This window comes from Canis lupus, chromosome 34 (assembly GCF_003254725.2).
Source record: "Canis lupus dingo isolate Sandy chromosome 34, ASM325472v2, whole genome shotgun sequence".
In the NCBI taxonomy this organism is placed as follows: Eukaryota; Metazoa; Chordata; class Mammalia; order Carnivora; family Canidae; genus Canis; species Canis lupus.
Window position 1 is genome coordinate 33,809,028 of NC_064276.1, and position 7,966 is coordinate 33,816,993.

At 40.6% G+C, this 7,966-nt stretch overlaps 1 pseudogene; it reads left to right on the forward strand.

Annotated features, from left to right (window-relative positions):
* Window positions 1-220: 220 nt before the first annotated feature.
* On the forward strand, window positions 221-1,221 carry LOC125754326 (non-histone chromosomal protein HMG-17-like; annotated as a pseudogene).
* The last annotated feature ends 6,745 nt before the right edge of the window (window positions 1,222-7,966 follow it).

Below are 7,966 nucleotides of genomic sequence, written 5' to 3' on the forward strand. Positions count from 1 at the left end.
TCATCTACTACTTCGCTACTTGCTCCCAGCGCGCCAGTCATAGAGTTTACTTTAAAAAAAATGGAAATATACCAAGTTCTCTATCCCCTCAAGACTTTTGAACTTGCTACTTCCTATACCAGGAATGCTTTGTTCTACCACCCTTAGGCTAGATAACTTCAATTCAGCCTTCACATTTTAAATTAAATATTATGTCTTCAGGGTGGTCACTCTGTTGAATGTTTGCCCCCATGACACACTGTTACTGCTCTTTTTGTAACATTCAACTTGGTTGAATTCACTAGTTCCATGTCTGGCTCAGAAAATAAGATCAGTGAGGACCTCAGAGCATAAGACCAATGAGGACACCTGCTAATACTGTCAAGGCATGACATTGACTATAACTCAATAAACACGTGAGGAGGGTATGAATTAACGGTAAGCCTAGATCTAATACCAGGCATTCTGAAAATGTGAAGTTCTAATTGCCTTACATTTTCAGAGATGAAAACTTCACACTTCTTAAAATCTATGACCATGATTAGGGAAAGCAAAATACTTTGTGCAAAGTCCTAAAATCAAAAGCATATTTTAAAAAGTGTTAGCTTATTTCTTCTCCGACCAGAAAAGCAATAAAAATTTTATGTGGGTTATGTTCATGAAGTTTACATTCTAGTAATATAAATACACAAAAACAGAAAAAGAATGAAAACACTGAAGTGTTTACCCAGACTTGGCCAAATTTTGTAAAATTTCAAAAGTTCTGAAGTTGGAGCAGTGTGAAGAAGAGACAAGAATGACCGACCGAAACCCACACCACGTCATCACAGAGTCCAACGCCTTAGTCCTGCCAGCTGCAGCCACTATGCCCAAGAGAAAGGCTGACGTGAAGGATTCCACAGGTGAAGCCAAGGTGAAGGATGAGCCATAGAGAAAATCTGCAAGGTTATCTGTGACACCTGCCCCTCCAAAGCTAGAACCCAATCCTAAAAAGGCCCCTGCAAAGAAGGGAGAGAAGGTGCCCAAAGGGATAAAGGGGAAAGCTGATGCTGGCCAGGAGGGGAATAACTCTGCAGAAAATGGAGATGCCAAACAGACCAGGCACAGAAAGCTGAAGGGGCTGGAGATGCCAAGAGAAGTGTGTGCATTTTTGATAACTGTGTACTTCTGGTGACTGTGCAGCTTGAACTACTGTTTTTATCCAGTTTTATAAAAATGCAGAATTATGTTTTACTTTTTTAAAGGACGATTGGGAGTTCAGAGTGGGTTGAGCATAGTTTCAAAGACTGTTATCAGAGAAGGTCTCAATGAAAAAATAATATGTAAGTAACCTACTTCGATTTGTTAAAGATTTTATTTTGCTTTCAGTTTTTTTAATTGGTTCCAGTAGATGAATGTACATTGGCTATGTTGTTAGCACACAGAACACTTCAATTTTGTTTTGGGGGAAGGGCATTTACCACTAATAGAATCCCCCCGAAGTTGGACTGATGGGAAAAAAACACCTTTTCCTTCTAATTTTAAGAAACTTCCTCTTAGTTCTCGGAAGGAGGGACTCTTGGATGTTGACACACATTAGCCACCTTGGCACAAATGCTTTGTAGTGTAGAAAAACTAAAATTCTTTTTTTATGCCTCTTCTCCCTCTCTGCCCTCAGCATAGACTATACTCCCTTAAATCCAGACCTTTTGGGATCTGACCCCCACAAAGTGCCTTCCAGCATTTCAGGCAATCTGGACGTTGCAGTATGTCACCATGGAGATGGCATCCCTCAAAAGAGTTTCTTTTTTAGCTTGTGGATCTTTAGATTGGTAATTCTTCCAGTTTTATTTCATTTCCTGAAAGTCAGGGTCGGCTTGTGAAAAGTTGTTAAACCACATGCTTAAATGTGAACTGTCAACCCCTCTCCCCCCCCAAACCTGCTCTGTTCAGAGCATTGCATGGAGACTTCATTGGGTTTTAGAGTGGCTTTCTGATTTTGGTAGTCCAGTGAAGAAAGGAGTTTGAAAATTGTTACATATTACTGATGATTGTCTGCCCATGTTCTGTCTGAAATACCACAATCATTTATGAAAAATATCTTTAATAAAGCTGGATACAGTTTGGCTTGGGGAAAAAATTTTTTTTTCTGAAGTTGACCTATAAGATAATAGTGTTTTCACTCCTAGCCACTAATCTCCTATAGAAAATCCTAGATGCTCCATAAAACACAAGAATAAGACTTTGGATCAAAGCTGAAGCACAAGTTGATATTACTTCTTTGTAGATTTGCCACTACAGAGATTTATGTCTAAATAGGTAAATATTATTTGAACTTGGATAACTTAAACATTTCAAAGCAATAGGAAATCTAAGATTCTCATGTATCACACACTGAATAATTCTACCAAAGAAATTTACAAGGAATAAGTCAATTTTGGTGACCTTGCCTCTCTTCATTTCCTCTGATGACCAGGGTATAAACCTAGGAACAACAAGGCTCGGTGCAGGGAGATCATGGAGAGAATAAGGTGCCTGACAATCCCCACATCAGATTGGTCAGGGGAATACGTGAGAATCTAGATGCCAAAAGTTGAAAAGAAACCATGGAAAATTGGGGTGATATGATATCCCTTTTAATCTCTTTTGTTTTATTCCAAGGGATTCTATGTTGGTGCAAGCTGAACAATAGACTCTGCAAGAGCAAAGGTCACAGCACAATAAGTGTTCCAAAATGGATGTTAATGCAAAAGGAAATCAGGCCACTTAGAAAACAGAATGTTGCCTTTTGTCTTAAAATTCAAGCCAAATTTAACTCAAGAAAAGACAGTTCTGAGCAGAATAGAGTCCTATGGCTTCTCACATTGGTTCAATCAGAACCTGCAAATATGTCTAACAAAGGTCATCAATGCAATAGCTGATAACACTAAGAAGTTGCCAGTAATCCATTCATTCATTTATTTGAAAAATATGTTTGGGGTGCCCACTGTACACCAGGCATCGTTTTGGGGACCGAGGAGAGGAAGAGTCTGAAAGAAACCCCACCTTTAATCTAGTGTGGAAGATAAACATATAGCACACAAATAAAGGCATGTCATGTCTAATAAATGTTAGACGGAGACAAGTGCTATAAGAGAAAATATAGAGAAAAGAGGTTTCCTCTTATAGTAAGGAGATAGAGAGTGCTAGGAGGTGATATTTAGGATGAGATGGACAGAGATGGCTTGTCTGTTAAGGTGACATTTATGCTAGAGAGGAGTGAGTCAAGAGAAGCTTGTTCAGAGAGGAGCATGGAGAGGTAGCGGAATTCAGATCAGGAGGCCACTTGGGGACTATTTCAGGATATCGTGGTAGCTTTGACAAGAGTAAAAAAAGTGGTGAAAGTACTCAAATTCTGGAGGAAGAGAGAGAGAAGGAGATGATAGGCAGACATTACCTGTTTATCTTCCATCCAGGTTCAAAAATAGAAATTTGATGCTGGATCACTGCTGTTCAATTGGCCTTGAGACCTCATCAAGGATGATAAAAACACCAATGAGCCCTGACTTGCAGTAAGGCTGCAACTGCTAAAATATCCATTCTTAATAAACTTAAATAAGGTGTTGTGATAGGCAGCCTCTAAGATGGCCCCCAGTGATCCTCAGCTTCTGATATCCATGCCCTTATGCAATTCCCTCTCACATTGAGTCAAGGCGACCAATATGCCTAACAGAACATTGCTATAGTGATGGTGTCTGACTTCTGAGGCTAGATTACTAATGCATTGAAGCTTCCACCTTGTATCTCAAACCTTCTCTTCCTGAGGAAGGTCTGCTGCCATATCTGAGGATACCCAAGCAGTTCTCTAGAGAGGACTTTCAGCCTAACCCCAACAGCTAGCAATAATTTCCTAGCCACGTAGAAGTGAATATTATAGCTCCAGTCAAACTTTCACCTGGGTGCAGGCCTGGCTGCCATGCAACTCAACCTCATGACAACCCTAAGCCGGAGACCAACCAGCCAAGCCATTCCTGATTTCAAGACTCAAAGAAACTGTGGGAGATAATAAATGTTTATTGCTATTTTAAGTCACTAAATGTGGAGAGTAATTTTGTGTTAGATAATTTGTTGTACTATATAACTAGTACAGATAAGGATAGAAAGCAATATAACAAAAGGTATTTGAGAGGTACTGAGAAAAAAAAGTAATTATGAAGAACTATCGAATGGTATGGCTATTGTTATAAGCAATAGATGCAATAAAGAAAAGAAAGAAAAGACTCACCAGGATCATTCACCACTTAGAAACTAAGTGTGGAAATAAATGGGTCTTCCTAGAAACATATAAAGAGATTGTCGGTTCCTGCAGCCAGAAGACAGGAAAGGTGAGGATCAGGCCTAGAACTTAATAATAAGAATAACAAAGCTCCCAAAAAGATTCCACTTTCAAACATGGCAGGTCTGCATTACCAAGGTGGGGACCCTTGTTGGGAAGCAGTGGGATGCTAAGACTTGGGATAGGGATGTCAGGGTTGATGAATGAATGCACCTTAAATCTCCACATCATCTTGAACCCCCATATTCAAGTCTAATAATTTTCCCTTGCCTGAAAATGATGCGAAGGTGTCTACCTTGTAGGGACAGCCATCCTCTCTCAGGATCAACCTTCTGCTATGTCCTCTAAGCCAACAACTAACGTTGAACCTCAACATTATCCAGAGATAATGTTGGATAATCCAGAGATAATCCAGAGAGCTGGAGTATGCAAAGGGAGGGAAGAGCATATTTTAAAGGCATGGCAAGACCTAACCAACATGTACTCAGCATGTACTCAAGACAGGGTCCTGAGGATGCTAGATGAAGGAAGGTGAAATACAAACTTGGATAAGCCAGAGTTTATTAATATGGCAACATTCTACCATTAAACAGGACTTAAAGCCCTGGCAAATGGAAATTGTATTCCATGAAGATAGCTCTTGGGAATTTGTTGCTAGGGATGGCCCATGCTAAGTGAGGTACATTTACCAGGTTATTATGGCAGACAAGGAAGAAGGAATAAAAATGGCCAGGAGAAATGGGTGTGCTATTTCGTGGGAAGGCCAGAGGACATTATTTCCTAAGATGATGAGGACGGCACAGGTCAGAGGGGAACCAGCACTGCTGAGGAGCTTAGTAGTGGCGGTCCTCTATAGGTCATGTTGATCGCATAGATACTTCTATAGAACTGTGCTCCCTGATAACCGTGGGGATGATAGGATCCAAAAGTATAACAGAAGCAAGGTGGGAATAATTATTACAATGAGCACCAAAGTTGTTGAGCAACTGAGAGCATATTGAACGGTTGTTGAAATGTTTTCTTCTTCACCTTATCTTTTTTTTTTTTAACATTTATTTATTTATTTATGATAGACAGAGAGAGAGAGTCAGAGACACAGGCAGAGGGAGAAGCAGGTTCCGTGCCGATAGCCCAACGTGGGACTCAATCCCGGGACTCCAGGATTGCGCCCTGGGCCAAAGGCAGGTGCCAAACCGCTGAGCCACCCAGGGATCCCCCTTTTTCACCTTTTCTAAATGAATGGTGTAGGCTCAGGTTCATAAATTGGGCACAGATCCTGGAGGATGACAATGGACTATTAGAAACTCAACTAAGTAGTAGCCCCACTTGTAGTTGCCATGCCATATATGCAAAAATATTTGCTAGTACAGATTAATAAAGCTGTAGGTGTATTGAATACGGCCCCAGGTCAGGTAAATGCATTATTTTCTAATCTTATCAGAAAGGAAGATCAGGATCAGTTCACATTCACTTGAGACAGAGATAGTATATATGTATAGTCTTATCCTTGGGGCTATGTTAACTCTCCCACTCCCATCAAAGAAGTTGCCCAAAGGACCTCAACCATATAGATATTCCACAGAAAATCACATTGGTCCAACATACTGATGATGTCATGTGAATTAGACAGAATGATCAAGAAGTGGTAAATACAGTGGACATCTTGATAAACCACATGCATTCCAGGTTGGAGATAAACCTAATGAAGATTTAGAGATCTGGTGTATTAGTGAAGATTTTGAGAAGTGCCTGGGTGGCTCAGATGGCTAAGTGTCTCTTGATTTCAGTGCAGGTCATGATCTCAGGCTCCTGAGATCAAGCCCCACATCAGGGTCCATGCCAGCCTGGGAGTCTGCTTAAGATTCTCTTTCCCTCTCCCTCTCCTCTGTCCTTCCCCCTGTTCTCTCTCTCTCTTTCTCTCTCAAATAAATAAGTAAATCTTAAAAAAAGAAAAAAAAAGGGTTTTGAGATGCAGCGCTCTGGGACACATCAGAACTTTCTATCCAATGTAAAGGACAAATTACTGCATCTCATACCTCTCACCAGTAAGAAGGAAACCAAATGCATTGTAGGCCTTTGGGTTATGGAGGTAGCATACTCTACATTTGAAACACTACTCTAATTCAAATACCAGGATACATAAAAGTTTGACTGCTTTGAATAAATCAAGAATAGGAAATGGTTCCATAGACGGTGTACAAGTGACAATGCAAGTAGCCTTACCTGTTGGGCTGTGTGATACTGTAGACACTATGAGAAGTATGAGAGGTGTCTGTGGAGGGTAGAAATTCTATATGAGTTTTATGGCAAACACCAGTGGGAATATCACAGTACAGATCCTTAGGGTTCTGATGCAAAGCAATGCCATTTTGCAAATGAGAATTTTGTACCTCTTGGATATTGGCTTCTGACTTGCTATTATATTAGGCCATAGTAGATACCTGGCCATGGTACATAAATTGACAGGTGATCAGAACTGTCTACTACAAACTGGCCCTTCTAGACTTATCAAGTCATACGTTTAGATGGGTCTAGCATCAATTTATTATAAGATGGAACTGATACATTTAGGGTTGTAATGACATAAACCAAAGGGCACAAGAAAACTACATAAGCACACGGCCAGACCCCCCACCCCACATGGTATTAAGCACTTGTACATACCTATGTATACACTTAGCTCTTACCTAAGATCACATGGTAAGAGGAGGTAGGTACCCTACAACCCAATGAGGGAAGAGGAAAGTTGTTGTGGTAGGTTCACAGATGGATCAGTTCAAGCTGTTTCTGTATGCTGAAAATGAATTACAACTATACTACTGCTTCACTAATGGATAGTACTAAAAAAAAGAGTGGTAACAGGAAATTCTCCTAATGAGAAAAGCTCTGGGCAGTGGACCTGGTGACTTTGGTCACCAGATCACTCACTTTGTATGAAAATGTAAATAATCATGCTTGGAATGTAGACAGCCTTGTAAACGAATTGATTCGTTATTCTGGCACCTGACAGAGAAAGTTTGGTAAGTCAGGAACAAGAAGGTGTAGGAGAAAGGAACAGAGATGAATTAACATGAACAGTCATGAAGTATGAAGATCTTTGTATCACATAATATCACTTGGAAGGCACTTGCCACAGTAGGGGTCCTAAACAACAAAGTAGAAAGAATGATTCAGTCAGTTGACATCAACCTTCCTATCATTAGCAACCCCAGTTCTTGCACAATAGATGCATGAATGGACTAGCTGATGGAAAGAATGGAGGTTCTACACAGAACCAAAAACAAGAGCTCTCCTTTACTGAAGCTGACCTAGCTACTGCCACTGCCGAACATCCAAACTGCCCTCAGTGGAGACCAACGTAAGTCCTTTATAAGGCACCATGTTTCAAGGGGAACAATTTTGGTGGGAAGTTGATAATAATGGATCTTTTCTACAGTGAAAGGGGCAGCAATTCATCTTGAGTCGAATCAACAAATAATCTATGTGTGGATTTGCCTTTTGGGTTGAAAGCCTCCACCAGCACCATTAGCTGAGGGTATGCAGAGTTTCATCACTAACACGGGATCCTATACATCACATTGGACTAAGGGACACTCTACAGCAAAGGAAGTATGGCGCTGGCCATATGACCAGGGAATCCTCTGGTCATATCGTATACTGCACCACCTGGCTGGCCTTATAGAATGATGAAAG